General features: G+C 38.4%; 1 pseudogene; it reads left to right on the top strand.

Moving 5' to 3' along the window:
- Positions 1–6,666, top strand: part of LOC129076843 (ADP-ribosylation factor-like protein 6) — a 35,776-nt pseudogene extending 29,110 nt beyond the window's left edge.
- Positions 6,667–22,919: the final 16,253 nt, after the last annotated feature.

Below are 22,919 nucleotides of genomic sequence, written 5' to 3'. Positions count from 1 at the left end.
TGTACAAGTTTTGTATGTGTGTGGACAAATGTTCTCATTTCTCTTGCAGATACCTAGGTGCGGAATTGCTGAGTCATGTGATAATTTGATAAATGGAGGAACCCTTGAACTTTTTTCCAAGGTGTCTACACCAGTTTATGCCACCAAAATCTCTGAATCCTCAAATACTTGAGTGATCCCCACTTGTGTTCCCTTGCCACCTCAGGGAACCTCAGTGATTTAGACCGGCTGTATTCAAACTTTTATTTAATGCTGGACCCTGATTAAACAGAACTGCTCTGGTTGGAGCTGGAGTAGGAATTGGGAATCTCAACCATTCACCCCACCCCTTTAATGGAAGCCTTTGGAAGTCTTCAGAACCCAAACTGAAAACCACTACAGTATAGTTAATATTTTACAGTCACCATGGCCACAATCTGTAGCAATGGCCTGTACAAAATGACTGTGGATGATCACAAATAAGCAAAAGACATTGTCTAAAATATTTAGAGGAAAGATGCAGGTGAGGATAGGGTTAGTTTAGTAAGAATATCAAGAATGCTGGATCCCAGCTCTCCTTTCATTTGGGCTGGCTCCAGGTCTTTAACAGCTTCCACAAAACATACCTAGAACAGCAGCATTTACAAATATCCAACATGTCTAACAACAGGGATTTAAAAATGTTCACTATAGATCTGCATATTAACTATATATTATTTTAAAATTTTACAATGAAGGTGGAGTAAAAGGGCAGATATGCAAATTTCATGTGCATTCTGAAGGACTGTGTAAAATATATAAATATGAACAAAGACAAATACAAAATTCACAAAGGTAAACCAGATTGTTTTGTTAGTGTGGTGATTTATGAGGAGTTATTTTTATTTTTAATAACATTTCCCATATAATTTAATAACATTATTTTTAATCAAAAAGCCTTAAAAATTCTTTTCTGAAAGATAAGTTATAAAAATAAAAAGACAAAATGTAAAACAAAATACACTATAACAGCAAACATATTTTCTGAAGTTGTCAAGGAGAGGAAAAGGTTTTTTCCCCTCATTGTATCATCAACATCATTAAGATGGAAAATCAAAAGTTGTTCCCAGGATCAACTGCTGGAGCCATGGTGATCCCAAGTGGAAATTTCATAACTGCTTTCTCAAGTCATTATATTGAGGAATTATGAGTATAAAAGACAACTTTGCAAGTAATGTGTTCTGCATGTTTCAGAATACTCATAAAGTCAGTCTCTAAAAGTACTGCAGCTTGTATGAGAATTCTCCATACTCAAATATTCATGTTAATTTCTAAAACAGATATTTTTAAAGCTTCATTTTGAAATATTCTTAATTGGCCTGCAGGTTCTATTGAGTGTCTCCTTTTAGGATTCTATATATTACTTGCTATGAATCTACCCAATGTTGAATAAACCTTTTATCTTTTTTTTCTTTTTTTTGCTAATATACAATATCCTTAAACTTGAGAGGAAGCCTTAAGAAAGTTGGTGGACCAAGATGTTTCCAAAGATATTACACAGCCACCATATGGGCATTGTTTTGATTAATTTAGGATGAGATAAAAGAGATCTTTGGGGGTGGGCTTGAAAGATTAATTTAAAAGAACTAATACAACAATCTCAAATTACTAACACCTCTCAGTTTTGAAAGTAAATAGGCTGGTTTTTTGTTTGCTTTTTTTTAAATCAATGGGTCAATGCATTAACATCTCATCTAATTTGAGAGAAAAAAGGAACTTTTGCAAACCACCCCACTTCCACATAGTTCTGTAGTTAAATCATTTGTCAAAGCCAGGGTACCCAAAGCAAGAGCTAAGCAACCAAGAATGATGAAAATAAGAACAGCTCCCATCAGGCACATGAAAAGAGACTGGAAGTCCAGGAAGAGTAGCAGAATGCCATAGCTGTGTCCTCCTGTTTGAATAGGTGGAAGAGCTCCATTTGATGGGTTAATAGAAACCATAAGGGGACTTTGGAAATGTAGGTATATACTTGCTCATTCTAATTGGTTTCACAACATGATATGAAAAGACTACAGAACTTAAGGCATTGAGGGTAGCAACAGTATCAATAGACTCTTGCATTCATGAATCATTTTAAGAACAAGTTCCCTCCCCTTATTTCCTAGACCCAATGAAGAGGTAATTTCATGAATGAATGAATAGTCAGGAAGTGGTGGTTAAACAAATTAGGCTCCTGACCTGACCCGTGTGGCTCAGTTGGTTGGGCATCATCTCATAAAGTGAAAGGTCACTGAGTTGATTCTCAGTCAGGGCACAGGCCTGGGTTGCAGGTTTGGTGCCCAGTCAGTGTGTGTGCAAGAGAAAACCGATGGATGTTTCTCTCCCTTTTTTTCTCCCTCCCTTCTCTCTCTCTATCAATCAATCAATCAATCAATCAATCAATCTTTAACAAATAGGTTCCTGATATGGTGGCTCACAGAAGTGTATTTGCTTCAGTCTCAGTTATCTTGAGGCCATTCATGCACTCACATTTGTTATTAGTCAAGAGGGTTTGTTTTGTTTTGCAAAAAAACCCCTAAAATCCAAATCAAACTGTCATAAACAAAGAAAGGGATTTATTAACCTACCTACAGAAGGTTCTTAGGATAGCTCACAAAACTGACGGAGGGGATACAAAAGCCAACACCAAGGTGGGTCAGAGCCAGAGGATATAAAGCAAGGGTTGGGAGTTAGACAGAATCAAAGAATCAGGGATGATGAAATGAAAAGGAACATGTTCCAAAAGCTGAATGAGAAGCTGCAGGAAGTCCAGAATTAGGGGCTGCAACCAGAAACTCAATACCCTTTGGCTTTCCATCTATCCCTCATCTCTGTTGATCTGTGCTTCTACTTGTATATTGGCCCATTCTCTCCTACTTGAAGTAACCTTCTGGGCATGGCAAATTAAATACTTTTCAACTGTTACTGGTATGCATCCTAACACAAAATCCAAAGAGAGTCATTCCCCATGCAGATACATTCTGAATCTAGAAAATTCTACAGAAAACCCTAATTGGCCTAGTTTGGGTCACATGTTTATCCCCTGGACCAAGCATTGTGGCCACTGTGTCAAATGTTCGTTGCTGTGGCAAGAGAAGAAAAGGTACTGTGATAGAAAATCCTACTACAATATATGGAGTGGTGGTCAGGTGGAGGGAGGAGAAATTCCTCCAAAGGAAGAGAATGTTGAACCAGAATGAGAATCTGAAAGGATCAGGGGCACATGAGAATAGCTACCTGAACTCTTAAACATTTTCCATCCTCCATATCATCAAAGAATGATTACTCCTGAGGGCATGGTCAACAACGGTAGAAAACCACTTAACTAGTGATGTCCTTTATTTACAAACATAATCAAACCCTAATGTTTGAAAAAGAATAGATGAGGGTATTAGTTAAAATGTAATAAAGCTTAGTATTTTCACTTAGTCACCAGAGCTGCAGTGGTGGCGTAGAAGTATTGAATTTCTAAGTTTCAAAGCTGATAGAGACCTCTCTTCTAACTCCTCATAATGCAGGAAAGGAAGCTGGGGCTCCGAGGTGTTCTGTGTGCGTAGCATTCCCGAAGGCCTGCAACGGCAAGGCCGGGGTCAGAACACAGCTTTGTCATCCGGACCAGTGTTCTTTCCATTGTAGAGAGCAGCATCCAAATACAAATAACAACACATTTTCCATTTTAAAAGTGAAGAATGTAGAGTGTTACCTTTTTTTCCCATGAAGAATGTCAGCTTATCTACGGAAAATGTTATTTTGTACCAGATATAACTCCTTTCGTGTGACATTGATTGTGCATTCTTTCAAAATTAGGTATACTACTGGAGTTCCTTTCAATCATCAAAATGCGTCTCATTAAAAACAAGAGAAATGAACTAAAAAATATTACTGTCAGAAGACCACATTAAAATGTTAAAAGAAGGAAGAGGGTATGGCAGATGGAGGCTTACATGATTTTTAATGAGCTTGAATTATAAAATTTTCAAAAAACAAGGCTTATTTATATTTAAATTTTTCTTCTTTATATAAGGCAAATACATAACAAACTTAAACCACACAACCAAGTCTACACATCAAAAAAGGAAAGTATAATAAAACATTACTCTCTTGTGACAAGGAAGAAAATTTGAGTATGGGTCACCTTAGTTTTATTTATTAATGTAACTTTTTAGATAAGGTTATTTTTTTAAAAATTTAAAAAAATACTTTGGGCATTCTGATATAATGAAATTATTTTAAAGTTAATAATGGTCCAATTTATACTCACATCAATCATAAGGCTTCTTTCATTCAATAAGTATCTTTGGAGTTTCCTCTATGTGAGGTCTTTTAAAAGATAAAAAGGTAAAGCACCCACTTGTGCATCCAATCAACATATAAAGTGTCATCTCCATGCCAGGCACTTGAGGTGGGAATAGAGGGTGAAAAAAAATGAGTATGTACAATCTACTGAAGGAGAGGAAAAATTCTTTTCTCTAGTACCCTCCCAGGTTCTCTGGCTGGGGCCCTGTACCTTATACTGATGAAAGACAGATTAACAAGAGAAAAGCGTACGCATTTACTGAATAGAAATTTTAGGTGACGTGGCAGCTTTCATTAAAAACACATGAAGACCCAAAGAAATGGTTAAACCTGAGTGGTTTCATACTAGCTTTGAGGAAGAACTGGAGAGTCATGGGAAACATGATAGGACAAAAGGTATGAACTAAGGGTAGTAAATTGGGGCGATGTATAGAGGCCTCTTTGTTCAGATTCCCTTCAGCATTTCTTGGCCTTCAGAGATAAGGATGTTTTTTTCCTTGGGTGTGGGGAGGGCAGCTCTCACTTCTTAAAGGTCCTATGACCAGTCTCAGAGGAGAGGGAGGGGTGGAGAGTCAGAGAGTCCTTCCTGCATCTGCTGTTTCTCAAATTCCTTCAGCTTAAACTATTCAATATGCCAAGGCACCACATTTTGTGTTAGTATGTTCGGAATTTCATCACTACTTTCAAGGACCTGATAAGCCAACTTCAAGGGAGCAGGCAAAGGAACAAAAACTTAGTGAAATGCACTTAAGAGGACCGAGAGGCAGAGAAGGGAGACCCTAACTCTGCCTCTGTGTGTCAGGGGAAACTTCCCAAGGGTTGAGATCGGCCGAGTCCCAAACGGGGATTTCTGAGGCAGATGTTGTGGTTCCTCCCTGACATCTGTCGGACATCATCATAGGCAGGTGGCCTCTTTTTTGTGCAAGTACCTGGACTTTCTGCTTCAAGCTTGGTCCTCACACTGGATAGGTGCGTGAATACAAGGGAGTTACAGCAGCAAGAAGCAGCCCTCAACCACTGGAGGATGGGAACTGGTGGACAAATTTCCCAAATTCTTCACCTTTACATGGGGTGATGCTTTAGAAGGCCCCCGGAGAACAGAACTCAGTTGTCCATGGGAATAATGTGCTCATCAATACATCTCATATTATCCCTTTCCTTTCCTGTCTGACCTCCTTAGGCCTCTACCAATGCTTCAAGGGATTCTCCCAAATATGCCACCTGTACGGCAGTTCTTGCCTCATAACCTACTTCTGGGGAGCCCAGCCTAAAAATATATATACAAAGCAATCAGTAAAAATGTTTACGAGGTAAATAAATTGTGGCAGTTTTAAGTTACTAAGTTTTGACATATATTATTTGCAGCAAAAGCTAACTGATACAACCCAAAAAATAAAAAGAACTAAGAAGGAACTCTAGACCATGCTACCCATGATCACACTTTCTTTAACACTCCCATGTATGCCTATGACATTTTCAGGAGCTCTTCAGTCCGATAAGCAAGAGGTCAGCAGCTGGCCCTCTGACCTCAGAGGAAGAACCTCCAGTTGCCAGGGAAACACCACAGTCCTAGGCACCTGCTCCAGCTGAGACAGAAGCTACCAGATAACCAAACTTGCACAGGCAGCTTTGTGCAGGACCAGTGATCCTTCCAATGGAGGCATAGAGAGAAAAAGGCTGAGAGATGCCCGTGCCAGATACCCAGCCCATCCATAAACGGACGTGACGGGCGCGCCCATTCCTGTCTCTCACCAGCTCCTTGGCCCACAGAACTAACCTCAATGACCAGCTGGTTTGTGAATGTTTGAGTCACATTGCAGGATTGCTAGATAGTCTTTCAAGGTTGCTTGGCCTGAAGAAGATCGAGGTTCATGTTTTGTGCCTTGGATGAATAATAGTGGCAAAGCATCAATCTAACGAACTTAAACCTTTATGCTCAATCAGAAGGTATAGTTCCAGTGATAGGATTCAGCACAGAGAAATTCAAATCATCCAGTTTGTCTTTTATAGTGTCTGACATGCCAGGTCAAGAAAAATACAGAAATCCCTGGGAACACTATTATAAAGATGGACAAGCCATTATTTTTTTGTCATTGATAGTAGTGATAGGTGAAGAATGACTGCGACCAAAGAACTTGGTACTCTTCTGAATCATCCTGATATTAAGCACTGCCAATTCGAACCTTATTCTGTGCAAATGAAACGGATCTTAGAGATGCAATGACACCTGGGAAAATGTCTCAGTTGCTGTGTTTAGGAAACATCAAAGATAAGCCATGGCATATTTGTGCTAGTGATGGTATACTAGGGGAAGGATTGCAAGAAGGCCTAGACTAGCTTCAAGATCAGATCCAGGCTGTGAAAACATGAGAAGATAGTATTTAGATACCTCAACAACTGTCAATTTAAAGAACATATCTTAAGGCAAAACTGATATATTAAAACTTTTAAAAAGATATCTGTCTAAGAAAACTTTATAATCTGCATGCATTTAATGAACTCTGTAGGAGCTTTCTAATAACATAGGTATGCTAATCTGGCCATTAATTATATGAAAACTAAATCCCCAGAAGGGTTCCCCAGAATTATCAACTTATGGGTAAATGTTTGTAATGAGAATGTTTAAGGTGAGAGTTAAAATCCATCGCAATATCTCATCAGGAATTATGATACCTTTAATGTATTTTATTTTTAATTGTCTTCTGAAAATTTAGTTTATAGTATAACTGCAGTGTGATTGTGCTTCTGAAAAAGAACTTTAAATATTTATAAGGGACCATGGGTAGTTAATGTATATTATATTTTTACTATATGTCACCACCAGTAAAATGCAAAATGCAACAAAAAAAAGAAGGAACTATAATTGCAGTAGGAGAATAATCAATAGAGCAGTGATTCTCAAACTTTGTCACCTAGAAGGCTTGTTAAAACACAGATCACTGGGCCCCATGCCCAGAGTTTCTTATTAAATTGATCTGGGTCAGGTTCAAGAATGTTCATTTCTAACAAGTTCCCAAATAATGCTGTTGCTGGTGGTCCAGGGACTACACTTTGAGAATCACTGAAGTCAGTTCATAGAAGCCAAAAGAGAAAGTATTTCTAGAGTAGAGCAATAGCTAACTCTTTAAAATGCTACTGAGAGAACTAGTTAAAATGAAGGCCAAACAATGGTGACTGGATTTTACGACCAATGGTGACATTGACAATAGTGGTTTCAGTAGGGTGATGGGTTTGGAAGCCTGTCTGGCATAAGCCGAGGAGAGAATGGGAGGTGAGACGTGAAAACAGCACATGGAGATAACTTACAATGAAAATTCTGGGAATGAAGACTAAAGGAAGACATAAGGTCAAGAAGATCTCAATTTGGAGGAAATTGGGGCTACTAGAGTGGGTTTGTACCCTTATGATAGAAATCCAGTACAGAAAAAGGAAATGATATAGGAAAGAGGAAGCATAGTGACAGAAGCAGAGCCCTTGGGGACAAAGCCAGAGCACTTTTAATAGAAGAAGGCATATAACTTCCACTGTAGCAGGGTGAAAGATGGCAAATATGTAAAAGATGTTTTCCTGCCTGGTGACTTCAATTTTCTCAAGTATGAGATGTCATCAGCTGAAAGTGAGGGGAGGGAAATGGGGGACAGGGCATTAGGGGAAAAGATATAAGATTGTAATGTCTTGAACGGGAAACAAATCTACTTTTTCCCTGAGGTGAAAGTATCCAACAACATGAATGTCACTTAGGGATGAAGATAGAGGCCCTTGACATGGGCGGTTTATTCTATATAAACAATTTGCACACGCCCATACAAAAATGGAATTGAGTATACATGTTAGTGGATCAGAACTCAATAATTTTTCAGTTTTGTTTTGCTTTCAAAAGATTCTGGATGTTTTCTAGGAATGCACGAGAATTATTACAACCAAGTGTGGCTGGAAATTATTTACAATGGTGTGGGATGATTCCTGGAATATATGAAAGTGAAATTGCATTCTACTGGGCCCAGTGGGCTGCACAAGCAGCCCAGTCGCAACTGCACTAGGAATTCTCATTTTAGAAAGAACAGGCTTTCGGTCTGAGCTGTAACAGAATTTTAAGATCTAAGTCTTAGTGATCCATGAAAAACAACTATTATGTAGATGGTCTTATGAAAATTGTCCATTCAAAACTGTTTGTGTGAGAGCCACTTAAAGGTAATGTCTGGTGTATTTTCACCAGTTAATTTTTATATTTGCTTCAGTTGTATTTTCTTGCTTGGAGAGTATTGTGTTTTCTGGTGGTTCGCAATTTACTTTCTTAGCTGAAGATTTTAACAGCACTAGGTGAGGTGTTGTTTATGTTTTTGAAAACTGCTCATGAGATTAGCCCTGGCTGGTGTGGCTCAGTGGACTAAGCACTGGCTTGTAAACCAAAAGGTCACTTGTTCCATTCCTAGTCAGGGCACAGGCCTGGGTTGCAGGCCAGGTCCCCAGTAGGGGGTGTGCAGGAGGCAACCACGCATTGATGTTTTCCTTTCTCCGTCCCTTCCCCTCCCTCTAAAAATAAATAAATAAAATCTTTTTAAAAATAAAAATAAAATAAAAACTGCTTATGAGATTAAAGTTAGAAATTAATGAATGTTTACTCAAGCTCATGAAAAAGTTCGTTTTGTCATTAGTTTGATCTAAATGGTTGATTATTTCTAAAGATGAGTAGGACAGAGGTCTGTCTTTTCGCAGTGGAGACCTCTGATGAAGTCAATATTTTTTTAAATTTTTATTTATTCTTAGACAGAAGGAAAATGAGAAAGAAAGGGAGAAAAACATCAATGTGTGGTTGCCTCTCGCACGCCCCGCTACTGGGGACCTGGCCCACAACCCAGGCGTGTGTCCTGACTGGGAACTGAACCGGTGACCTTTTGGTGTGCAGGCCGGGGCTCAATCCACTGAGCCACACTAACCATGGCTAGTGTCAATATTTTTTTAATGCCCTGTGTCATGGATTAGGGCCTTTACACCTTGTGTTCCAAAAGCAACCCAGGGCTGCTTTGAAGTGAGGTGGTACTAAGTCATGCATATGGTGCAAGAGGTGGGGTTTGTGGGGACAGAGAAACCAGATGAGCTGGAACATCCCTCATTACAATGATCACAGTTTCCAAATAGATTTTCTAAGGAGGCCTGGAGAACACTATAAAACTGGTCATTTGCGGGGAGGATGGGTGGGAAATGTGAAGGGGCTTAAGCAGTACCAACTACCAGTTATAAAAATAGTCATGGGGATGTAAAGTGCAGCACAGGGAATATAGTGGACCATATTGTAATAACTACGTATGGTGCCAGGTGGGGACTAAACTTCTTGGGGTGATCCCTTCATAAGGTATATAAATGTCTAATCTCTATGTTGTACACCTGAAACTAATATAATATTGAATGTCAACCATAATTAAATAAGTATGTAAATAAATAAATAAGCAAAATAGCCCAAGCATCCAAGTTCAAAAATTAGAAGGAGAAAACAGAATAACCCCTTACCCCCAAATATATCAGATGTTACATAACTTAAGTATTTAAAAAATTACAAAGCTTTTTAAAAGTGAATAGTTATTCTTTCTGATTCCAACATATGCCAAGTACAAAGATCTGGCTCTAGAACAGGGATAAGTAAATGTTTTTTCTGAAAAAAGGCTATACAGTCTGTCAAAACTACTCAACTCTGTCGTTGTTGCATGAAAGCAACCACACAGTACAGAGGCATATAAAAATATATGGCTGTGTTCCAATAAAAATTTATTTACAAAAACAGGCAGCAGGCTGTGACTCTCAGGCCATAGTTTGCCAGACTCTGCTATAGGGTCATATGCATAAAGGTATATACTTACATAAAAGTATATATATGTAAATCATATATAAATGTGTACAAGTTATAAAGCTGATCTTCAGAAATTGTGAGGGGAAAAAAAGATCAAGATCACATACTTACAAGATTGACTAAAGTAAAACCTTTTCTGAACTATACTACATTCATTTCTCTCATATTTAACATCAGATTCAAAGCACACCTCAAGAGAAAAGATCAGGGGATCATTTCTGTCCTTCATTGTCAATATTTTCTGGCGTTATTGGCAAGTGTTCTGCTTTCAAAAGGCTGCAGCCCAAATAATTCCTTTCATCTTTATTTTCACAGAAAAAGTTAGTACCTAATTAAAATGGCAACTCAAAGACAAAAATCTCAAATCAGTATTGACACCATTGGAAGAAAAATAGCTAACCTCACAGTTATGTGATTTGTATAGTTTTTGAAGAAACCAAAGTCTAAGATTGTTTGTGATGTTGCCCACCAACCAGGGAGACAGAACTGAGTCACTTGGATCTATTTCTCTCTGTGCTATAAAAAGGACCTTAATGTTCTGGTTAGGAACCACTGAAACTTTGTATTGATTTTCTGTGCTCAATTTCTCTCCCAAGTCTTGGTCTTTCACTTGGAGATAATTTCATTGCTCTCAGGAAGCTTGGGTAACATGGAATGAACAGCAGGAAACTAAGTTCTTATAAATGGATTCGACCTCTTACTTTCACTTTGCTAGCTTAGTTTCCTCACAAGAACATGGTTTTGACCCTCCTCTGGAACGTGTACAGTGCTTTGAAGAATTGAAAATTACCTCTTATAGTAAATAATTAACTAAATATCCATAGGCATATGGGCAAATTGATGAAATTTCAGATCTTGCTTTTTAGTTTTTAAGTCTTCTCTCTACTTAAGCATTTTATTTGTTGATAACTGATGCTCTTTCCAATTATGGGTTCAACGACAGTTCAATCCCGTTTTTTGTGTGGTGGAAACTCTTGAGCAACCATGCTCTTGATCACGTTTCTTCTGTAAGAAGCTTAGAATTAGATCGAAAATTGTCAGGATGGGCCCAGTAGGAATGTGGGTTTTAGGGAAGAGACAGCCAAAAATCAGAACAGGAAACAAGAGTTGCCCATTTCCTTCTGGATTTTCAATGTGATTTTGTTAATTTTGGGGTAGTAAAAGGTCTGAATTCCCAGGTCATTTTACAAACCAATATTCAAATAAGAATGAAAAAAAAACCAAAACAAAACCCTGTATCACAGTTGACAACCGCTGTTCTAAAATAAGCAAACAAACACTGTTTTTTGGGGGGGGTCCTTTATAAAGCAATTTTTAAACAAAACAATTAAAGTTTACAATAAAAAGATCCAGAAAAAGAATAACTTGCTTCAAAAAAGAAAAAAAATAAAGGCAACAATGCTAACGTGCTCAACAATAGGGGGTTCTTTTTTAATCTTTTTAATACAAAATACAGACAAAGGAGACACATACCTAAAACAAAGCTCAGGAGCAGACACGAATTCCTGGAAACCCTCCAATACTTAATTTTTCCTTATCCCAGTCTCTGCATGTATCTGCACAGACAAAAGCAAACGCTCCGTTTTTGCTTTTGTTATTTTTTTCCCCCAGTGTCTGTTGTTAACCATTTTGGTTAAACCGACTTGAAAAAATTAAAGCATCACAAGGAACAAACATTGGGCAAAAAACTAAGTGTTTGTTTGCTTATTTTAGAGCAGTGGTTCTCAACTGTGATTTTGCCCCCAGGGGACATTTGCTAAAGTCTGGAGACATTTTTGGTTGTCACAGCTTGTGGGGGGCTGGGCATGGTGGAATAGGCCACAGATGCTGCTGAGCATCTTACAATGCACAGGACAGTCCCCGCTCTCTCTCACACACACACAAACAAAACAAAAAATTATTCTGCCCCAAATGTCAACAGCATTGAGGTTAAAAAAGCCTGCTTTAGGTCAGGCCCAGTGTTGCTACCTGAGGGCATTTCTGGAGTACAAAGTCATCCTAGAAACTGAAATTTTCTGTTCATTTGGCCATCAACCACCATAGAATCCATTCAGCCTCCTGGATTGTTACTATATTCCTACTAAGTTTCTGCAGTGGGGTGGAAGAGGAAACTTTCCCTTCCCTTCCTCCCTCAGCATTAAGGAGTCTATACATATTGGTATCATTATATCCATCTACATGGATGGCTGCATTAGTCATGGAATGTCATAGAAGCTCATCAGCATCTCCAGCCAAATCTTCTTTTTTGTTCTGATTTAAATAAAGCATTTCTTTAAGAGCTCTTCTAAAACCAATCCAATGAGATGCTATGAGGTATGCCAAATCCAATTACTTTCTGCATTCTTGCCTATTATTTGGAAATAATAATAAAGTCCTCCCTGAGTCACTAAGGTCATTCAGAAAACATGCCAAGGTGACCACATTAAAGGAAGTAAAATCTTAATGAAGGTCTTAACACCTCCAAAGTACTAATGAGAGGGCAGGATTGGCCTGTTAGTGAAGAGTCTCAAGCGTGCCCAGAATATTAACAGACAGTCTTTACCCTGAGGCAAATGGCTCTCTGACAATAACAGAAATGATCCGCTAATGCCTGATTCAGATGCTTTGTCATAGAATGAATCAGCAGAGCCGTTAATAAGTATTGCAATACACACAGCACAGACAGTACTGGTTGTCAGTGTGTCTGTTTTCACGAAGGCAGTTTTCTTCCGGCTCAGAAGCTGATACATGCTCCACGTTGCTGATGTTTGCTACCTCTCACCAATCATAGCCCGTGGCCCACGCGGGCGAGGAGTGTCAGGGATGCTGTGGCAGCCACCGGTGAGGAGTGGTGCAGGGAAGTTTGAGGGACAGTGCCCACCCCCTGTGCAGTCCAACTCTTACACCCAAGACACGGATGGTAAAGCTGATGACAAGTACAGCCATTTTCCATGGTGCATAACAAATCACCGCAAAACTTAGCATGTTAGAACAACATACATTTCTTTTCTCACTTTTCAAGGGTCCTTAGCTGGGTTCTCTGCAATAGAGGAGTTGTTGATGACAGTGGTCTCCTTTGAGACTCAAGGACTTCTTCCAAGCTCATTCAGGTTATTAGCAGCATTCAGGTCCTTGGGGTCAGAGGACGGGGGCGAGGGGTCAATTCCTAGAGGCCACCTCTTTCCATAAGTTGTTCCCAGTGCGGCTGCTTCTTTGAGGCTGGCAGGAGAGGGTCTGTCCTGGTCCAAGGCTCTTCTGCTGGGACGGCCTGAACCTGCTTTTGTAGGCTCCCTGGTTAGGCCAAGCCTGCCCCGGTGTTCTCTCTTTTGAAAGATAATTGCTTAAGGATAGTCATCACATCTGCAAAATCCCTCACCTTTACCACATTCCAGTGATTGGAAGCAAGTCACAGGTTCTACCCACACACGGGGGACAGGGTTACACCAAGGTATGGACTCCCACGGGTGCGAATCATCTTTGAATTCTGCTTCCCACAACAAGGTTGTGAAGGCTGAACCCGACAACACTGGGAAAGAGCAAATATGTTGGATGTCAGAATCCATATCCTATCCAAGAGGATGACAGCTTGGAATAATAACTCAAAAGGAGCAAAAGTAAACTTGAGACCTATAGTCAGCTTTTAACATAGGAGAGCTGGCTTAAAAGCAGTTCCTGGGAGGAAAAAAAAAACTTGGGGGTTTTAATTGTTTATAAGCACAATAAGTAATGTTTGTATAATATGATTTTAAAAAGCTCAGAGTGCAATTTATAGAGCAATAATAAATATATAGTGTCCAGATCAAGAAAGAAAACATGAACAGTGGGCTTGGTACCATATGTGCCAAACCGCATCTGGAATATTTCTTAGCAGTTCAGGGTTTGACATGTTAGGCTAAACATTGCTTGGATGAAACCTTGAAATCAACGCATATGAAAAGTGCTCGAAGGAACTATGGTTGTTTATATAAGAACCTGAAAAGGAAACAAGATTGCAGCCATGTAAGAGTTGAGGAAGCAGAAATAAGACTCGCATGAAAGTCACAAGAAATCATTTCCCTTCAGTATAAGAAATACAGGGTGGGGCAAGAGTACGTTTACAGCTGTTCCTATGAAAAAGAATACAATAATTAATAAATAATAATATAGCAATAAACTGTGTTTTGTGCGCTCACAACTGTAAACCGACTTTTGCCCAACTCTATAATTTTAATATTTAGAGTTTTACACAAAGGAAATTATTTATGGGGAAGGGGACTCATATTTAAGGTTCATCTCACCCGTGGACACTCTGGATTCTTTTTCCACCTCCACCAAGTATGTCCTTTCTCACCCTTGCTTTTACCCAACTTCAGTTTCTCATTGGTGATCATGCATAAGTTTCTCCCATCACCTAGATAAAGTGAACTTCCGCAGCCTCATATTCCACAAAGCTACTGCCTCCTTCTCCCATCCTCTTGGAAGCCTGACTTTCTGAGAGGCTCATGCACTTCAGATCTGCTCTCAGCGGCCCTCGCTCCTCTCTCAGTCCACCCAGTCTGGCTTATGCCACCACGGCCCAAACTGATCTTTGTAAGGCCACTGTAGATAAATGTTCTTTGCAAGTTCTCTTACATGACGCTGCTGACCACATCCTCCTTTTTGAAATCATCTCTTTTTCTGGTTTCTCTGACATGGCACTCTCTTGCCACCTGTCTGACTCCTCTGGTCACTCTCCTGTGCCTTGTCTGTGGTTTCTCTCACATCTGTTGTTTGCTGACACTCACTGAGGCCCACCAGGCTCTGTCGTGGGTCTACTCTTTGCCCATTCTCCATGGTATCCTTTGCTGTTTTAGCGACTCCGTTTGTTCTGCCATTTATACATTATGAGACCTTACTTCCAGTATAGCTCTCTCTCCCTTCTGCACTCTGAGCCTCTGTCTGCAAAGACCAACTGGAAGATGTCATTGGAAAAACCCAGAGTTACCTAAAACTCAGTGTAACTGAACTTGAATTCATAATCTCCCACCTGGGCCCACCCCCTGACACTCTCCTCCTTTATGTTCCTCATTTCAGAGGACGGTCAGCCAGATGTCACCCTGGTTCTCACGTTCATTCTTGCCAGTTCCTCCTAGTCCATCAGTCTGCAAGCCCTGAAGACACTGCAAATTAATTTCATTCTCTCCTTTCCCATTGATATTGCCTCGATTCAAACTATCAATTTCTACCTGAATTACTGCAATAGATTTGATTTAAATGGTACCCTCTTGCTTCCTTCCAAAATTCTCTCTCTATTACAGCCACAGTATTCTTTTTTAAAAAAATATTATGTTCCTATCTTACCTCCTCTATAACGTTCACATGCCCAGCCTCCTTAACCTGGCTTTTAAAGCCCTTAATGACATGGCCTCTCTTTGCCTCTCCAGCCTTATCTCTTGTCACCCTCTTCCCCCATGTTCTGGTCTCCAGCTGTATACCATTAGTGGATCCCTGTGGATCCCCCAAATCCATTCATCTCCCCCTATTTCATGCGAACACGGTCACTCAAACAGAGTCAGAGAGTCTGGGTCTCTAAATGACCACAAGAAAGGCCACTTGTTTAATCACCCGATTGGATGATGATGTGAGCAAGAAATAAGCATTTTATTTTTAACGGTCCTTTGAATTTGGGAATCGTTTGTTATAGGAGTCAGCCTATATTACTAACACGACTATCCTCTTCAGGGCTATTAGGTGAAAGAGGAATACACTTCTCTAGTCTTTGTCACTATATTTGAGCTCTCTTTTTTACAGAAGTTTAGCTTTACACTAATATACCCTCTTAGACAAGATTGGATACCCTATGTACTCATCCTGTCTCAGCATGTGCTGTACGGAAATTGTCTCTTTGTCCATACCCCCTCTTTAGCTAGCGGATAACAAGGGCTATGCCTCTACATAATGTATCCACAATATCCAGCATCACTATCCCCAGCATCAGCATCATCATTGACTTCACTAACATTCATTGAATGATTATCATGTACCATGGACTGTTCTAATTATATATCTAATTATATATAATATATAATACATAAAAACTATTCTGAATATATATTATATATAATACATAATATATAAAAACTGTTCTCTAGCTATATTATATATAACATGTAATATATACAAATTCTTCTAAATATATATATATTTATTTAGTCATCTGTTTCTCAAAATAACCCTTTGAGAATAGGTCCCCTTATTCTCCCCATTTTGTAGAGGTGGGAATTGGGAAACTGAGGCCAAGAAATGAAGAACTCTTCCCATGTTCATACACCTAGTATGTGAAAAACCAGGATATGGGTCTGCAGCTGAACCAGTTGACAACATGTCGTAGAGGCCAAATAGATCTCCTGTGAACTAACGAACTAAACTGATTAAGTAAATTCTAGTTTATTGGTTACAGAAAGGATTTTTGCCGTGGGTGGCAGATTCGACTACAGAAGAATTTCTCAAATGTCTCTGGTGAAGGTCTTTTTAAAATTTCTTCTCAACTGTGGTCTGATTTTTTTTTTTTTTATAATACAATACTGTGTGCTTGGCTTTCACAGCAACATCAGATACAAGAACAGTTTCTAAACGCTCTCCATTTCTGTACTCAGTCGTCATGGTTCAGTAAGAGCCTGTGGACTCCTACCAATCTGTGGACAACACTGTGGGTTCCACTGGACTACAGGACCCACTGAGTCTTTTCCAGCTCTAAGATTATGTATTCTGCAGCATCGTAAACAAGACCCAGAGGGAAAACGTCTTCTCTTTTGAAAATTCACAATGAACCGGCAGGACTCTTCTACTCTAAACTTACCAACCAGCAGAGCGTCCTAAGAGCTGTGTGAGAAAACTGCACGCACATCCAAAAAGATACAAAACAGATGTTTCTCAATCTTAGAATAAATCTAGTAGAGTTGATTTGACTAATACCCCCAAAATAAAGAAGAGCATGTTTCAGAACATGCCCTATAAGAGCACAGATGGAAGGCCTCATGCAGGTGGCAATTAGTAGGGGATATTTCAAATATGGAATGCTATCCAACAGCTTTCTTAAAGAAATTGAGACTTGCTTATACATATTGAAATTGGAATATATCAAGGAGATTTTTTAAAGTAGAAAAAGCAGCTAAATGACAGCCAATCTGTGTAAATGGTTATTTCCAATTGTATATCCAATAAGAAACACGTATTTGGAATATACAAAGAAATCTGAAAAATCATTTATTAATAAATAAATAACCCAATTTAAAAATTGGCTAAGAATCTAAATATAAATTTCTCCAAAGAAGATATAAAAATGGTCAATAAGCACATGAGTATTCCTTTTCTCCTTTTCTCTCCACACATACACACTTTTTGCTGAACCTTTTGCAGATAGCATGCACCTTTACTCTTAATGATCCTTCAGTATGTATTTCCTACATACCCTAACATGTTTCTAACATATCTTACATATCCAGAATACAGTTGTTGAAATTGGAAAATTTAGCATTGATGCTGTTTTAAAATCTAATCTATAGTCCATGTTTCAATCTTATTGATTGTTCCGACAATATACTTTATGGCAATTTTTTTTTTTCTAATAGAGGATCCAGTCCAGGATCACAGGGTGCATTTTAGTTGTCATGGATATTTTGTTTTCTTCAACCTGGAAGAGCTCCTGAGTCTCCTTTTTTTGGTCTTTCATCATTATTTTTATTTCATTCATTATTTTTAACGAGTATGGGCCAGTTATTTTATAGAATGCTCCTTGACATGGGTTTGTCTAATGTTTTCTCATGATTTGATTCAAGTAATGCATATCTGGCTGCAGTACTACATAAGTGATGTGTCCTTCTCAGGGTCTCATATCTGGAGGCACATGATGTCCATTTGGCCTTACTGGTGATGTCAATTTTAGTCATTTGGTTAAAGCCTGCTTCCTTCATTTATGGATTTTCCTCTTGTAACTTATAAACAATTAATGAGGCGATTCTTCGAGACTATGTAAAGTTTCTATTCCTCATTAAACTCCCTTCCTCCTCAGTTTAGCAAAAGAATTTAAAATAAGCTTCACAATTAAAAAAAAAAGTCTCAAAGCTCTTGACACGTACAGAAATTGTTTTCTTGCTACATGCTTGTTCGTGTTGAGGTTGCCTTACAGACGCAGGTAGGCAGGAACTAGTCCATGAAGCTTACTTGATACAGAATGCAATCGTGATGTGTGTTCATAATAACTATAAAAAATTCCTCTCAGCAGTGAAAGATGAGCTTAGATATTTCAAATATGATACATTTATCCTATGTAATGCTGTGCAACAGTTTTAAAAATGGAAATAGTTTTTATATACTGAAATGAAAATATCTCCAAGAAACCCTTAAGTGAGAAAAACAGGATATATAAAAGTGTGCACAATACAATCTCACTTATGTTTTTTAAAACTGTATTTGTACTTCTACATATTAATATATGTAAATTTATAGAAACTAGCTGGGAAGGATACACACCAAACTGTTAACAGTAATTGCCTTCCTGGAGGCAAATAGGAAATTGGAGAGGAGGTGGTGCTTGATCTGTGGCGAATAAGACATTCACTTTTTAGTCTAGACACCTCTGTTTTTAGAACAGGATGTATTTATGTTTTACTAAAATATGTATATTTTGAGGATATATATTTGCTAAAAACACCTACATTAGCATTATATTCAAGATTTCCTTTTTTCACAGTCTGATTACTATTCATATGAATAAAAGGCCTTGCAGATAAATGAAGTCTCCTTTGCCTCCATCTCATTGATACATATGTGATAGGTATATGTTATATGTATATTGTGATGTGTATATTTCTATATAAACATATATAATATAAATTATATATATATATATAATATGTATGTTATGCTTCCCCCAAAATTAAAAATTGAAGGGTCATTTTCTACCACTTGCCAATATTCTCATTTTTTACAGTTGGTCGTTATTTAACCTATAGAGATTTGACTTAATCATATAAACCTGTCAATACTCTAGCAAACCAATAATGTAATTAGCCTCAAAGAACCTTTACTGAACAGACTTTAAGCAGTAGCTCAGGGAAGTGGAAATGTGAGACAGTGAAGAGTTAACATAGTTATTTGTGAGTCTTTTCTAATGTGATTTATATGGAGTGTCTCATAGTATGTTACTTATAGTAACTTAGAGTTACTTATATTTTTTAATTGTTTTTTTACAGAAATTATCAAAAATATACAAAAATAGACTGTACCTCAATGTATCCATCACGCAGTTTTAATAATTACCAACTAAGTTAATTTTGTTTCATCTCCCCCATAATCACCACCACCACTGACAGGGGACGATTCTCTGTGGGCCTCTTCTGTTGCTACATATCCTGTGAGCAGATAGATTGACTGCCTTGCTATGCACTGTCTTTTCATGGATTTTGGTACAGCGAACAATCTTGGGTAATAAAGATAGTGTCATTCTTCAGAGCAGAGGGCAGATCTGTTTACCGACCAGTGTAACACAGATAATGGCTCCCTCCAGGGCAAGGCGAGGCAGGCTAGCTTATTGTCCATTATAAAAGATTCAGGTTCTATAAACTCAGGGGTCCCCAACTGTGATGCAAACACACTGCGGGCACAGCATCCTCCTGCGCCATCTCACATTGCCCCATGGGACTTGGAAGGCAAAGGGATATGATGTGAACATGAAACTAATGCTGCTTGCTGTCTGGTGCATAACAAAGTCCTTTATCTCTGACCTAAGAGTTCCATGTCGTCTGTCAACATTCATGAAACTGTGGCAGACTAACTTGTGAGTTTGCAGGTAGGGTAAAATCTAAGACTTTGCAAAGTTCTCGACACCCACTTCCTCTCTCCGATTTTGAACAAATCCCAGACATTGCATTATTTCATCCATAAATATTTAGAAACTACTTTTAATATTTTTTGAAACCATTATAATTAAAGATGATGGAACTTAATTACAGATAAGTGTTTATATACATAGACCAACACCCCAGTGATCAAGCTTGATAACTACAGGCCCATGATCCCTTCCCCCAAAGGAATTCCTGGGACTGATATTTCAAAACACAGACTCCACAGATTTTAAGAAGGTCAGAGAACAATGGGGACTAGGGCAGCGTACAATAAGCAAACATTGATATTTTTGTCATAAAACATAAATATTCACACAGAGTAAGTTAAAGAGAGACTATAAATAACTCTCTTCAGTTCAGCTCAAATTTTGTCACCAAATAAGTTATAAATTAAAAAAACAACAACTTTAGGTTGTTAGAGCTTGGGGATTTCAGAACTGCCGATAAGGATCTATAGCCCTGAACCTTTTTAATAAAGTACATGATTTAGGCTCTCATCCTGATAAGCAGACCATTAAAAAAAAACTTTTCACATTTTATTAACAAGTTTGGTCTCTTGTAAAAATATACAGGGCCAAAGTGAAGTTCTTTAATGAATTGATGTGATTTCAAATCACATGTACTAATTTGACTATATTAGTGACATGATATTTTATCATGTTTCCATTTTGTAAGCATTAAACATTTCTGAGCTCTCCTGATCAAAGTGGAAAATAAGTGATAAAGTCATCATGATCTCAGATACCAAAAAAAAAATCACATACAAAAATTAGAAAGCAGATGTTTAACCAAGGATGAAGAAAAAATGGGTCTGGACCAAAACAAACCACATCCAGAAAGTTAAGAGTTTTTTACAGCTGTGTTCACCCAGCAAGGGGAACAAGACTCACAGTCCGTACACAAATCACGTTCATGAAAGACAGAGAGAGCAAAGTGCCCAAGAAGCATTTCCCTCTGGTTTTCTGCCAAGAAGAGAGGCATAGAAACTGGTAAACTTGAGGCTGACATGGATGGGTTTAGAACAGATGATGAGATTGTGGTCCCAGAACACTTCACTGCTCTAAAATAATATCTACCCCTTTAGGTTTGGTGGATTGCATCTCTGAGTAGCAGGAAGGAATGCCACATTATTTATTGAGTATTCACTATGTACCTGACAATTTGCCAGGTGCTTCTTGTACTGTTATCCTAATAAATCAGTAAATTTCAGGGAGATTAAATAATCTGAATAAATGAATGCATAACTTTATTCAGACAAGCATTTGTTACAATTTGCTAGGTGCCAGGTACTGTTATATGCATTTCAATACATTAAGTGAATGACACGGGACTCCAACCTCCAGGGAGTTCCCAATTTAGTAGGAGAGACAGATATATAAGCATATAATTATAGTGTAATTTCGTATGTGTGGCTGTTGTGGCTCAGAATTTAAAAATCATACTATGTCACTTAGAAAAAGTGCATTGCAGGAAAAATGAAGGGAAGTTTGTATCAGTGAGAGCTTACCGATAACCTGTCCTAGTTCCAGAAAGCATTGAAATTAAAATCTTTCTTTTATATTCAAATAGAAAGTAAGATGCCTTCTGAGAACTGTCTCTTGGCCAAAAAGAGGGAGGGCCTTTATGACCCTCAAGGAGACAAGGGGATGCTGGAGGTTCCGTCATAAATAGGCAAACTAAAAAAGCTGCGGAAAGTGGTGTTGATGGCTGTGGGAGCGTAGAAGATCAGAAAGTCAATATTACTGCCTTACATATGTTTCCTAGCTCATCTACTCACTCATCTACTCACGCCCAGGATTGAGAGCAAGCTTATCAACCTATAGTTCAAAGAATGCTCCTCCTTAGTGGAAAAAAGAAAGACCTTTTGCCCAGTTTTCACGGCCTGCAAGCTCTCCTGACATGGGAGATTTCTCAAAGATTCCAGACAATGTTTTTATCTACTGGATTTTTTGTTTGGCTTGGTACAGAGAACACAGGTTTTGGGTCATGTTGACTCTATTGCTTTCTCTAACTACAGTTTCTCCCTAGCATACAGAATTTTTTTTAATACAAACTCACATTTATTTATTTTTTAAATATAACCTCACATTTTAAAATAGGAGACAATGACTTGGCAGAGTAGGAAACTCAAAAATAGTCAGATAATGGCTTCCCATAGTCATTATTTTGAAGAAGGTAAAACTGAACAATGCTAAAAACAATTAAACTCAGAAATAAATATAGGCCCCTGTTGCAAGAAAGGAGGTATATTTGTGAAAATGTAATTGAAGTGACAGCAAAGGCAAAAAATAAAATAATTAAAAGCAAAATAGTGTAATTATTGCCTTAAATCAAGCATACTTCTCTCTCCCATATCACTATGGATAATTTCTGCAGCTACCTTAGATGCTGGCCTTAAAATCAGATGATGCAGGTTTCAGTTTCTCTGCCAGTCCAGATGCTCACCCCAAGTCTCCTCCTACACTCTCCTCTAAAGAGGAAGCATTAAGTGGGCTTTGATGGGTACAAGGAGAGAGACATCTAAGGGGAGCCTGCTGAGGACAGTGCCCTTCAAGGTTGGCTCGCTAGAGCCTCAAGTGGCCAGAAGTCACCTGGAACTGACCGAGTTACTAGGGTTAGAGAAATACCAGAGAGGAAGAGAGGGGATTCAACTACGTTCCTAATGACAAAATGTGCATATTTCAAAGTTTCATCAGAGAAAAGTTACAAATTCAGATAAATCCAGCCCAACTAATCTCTAAGGAGACAAGAGCAGTTTCTAAAGATTATTTTTACCAAGTCATCTCTCTTCATTTTGGGAATTGAACTGTCTCTGCTTCCTTTGCTTTGAGATTGAGGCTTGGGGGACAGTTTAAATAACTTCTAGCCACTTAATGATTTTTCTATGCATTGATTTGATCAGCAAAATCCTGAACTCATTAATCCTAAATTGCATA

Source organism: Pteronotus mesoamericanus, unplaced genomic scaffold (genome assembly GCF_021234165.1).
Source record: "Pteronotus mesoamericanus isolate MK-2021 breed Mesoamerican mustached bat unplaced genomic scaffold, CSHL_Meso_final contig_65, whole genome shotgun sequence".
Classification (NCBI taxonomy): Eukaryota; Metazoa; Chordata; class Mammalia; order Chiroptera; family Mormoopidae; genus Pteronotus; species Pteronotus mesoamericanus.
The sequence above is the reverse complement of the archived record's forward strand: the minus strand, read 5'-3'. Positions and strand labels throughout refer to the sequence as shown.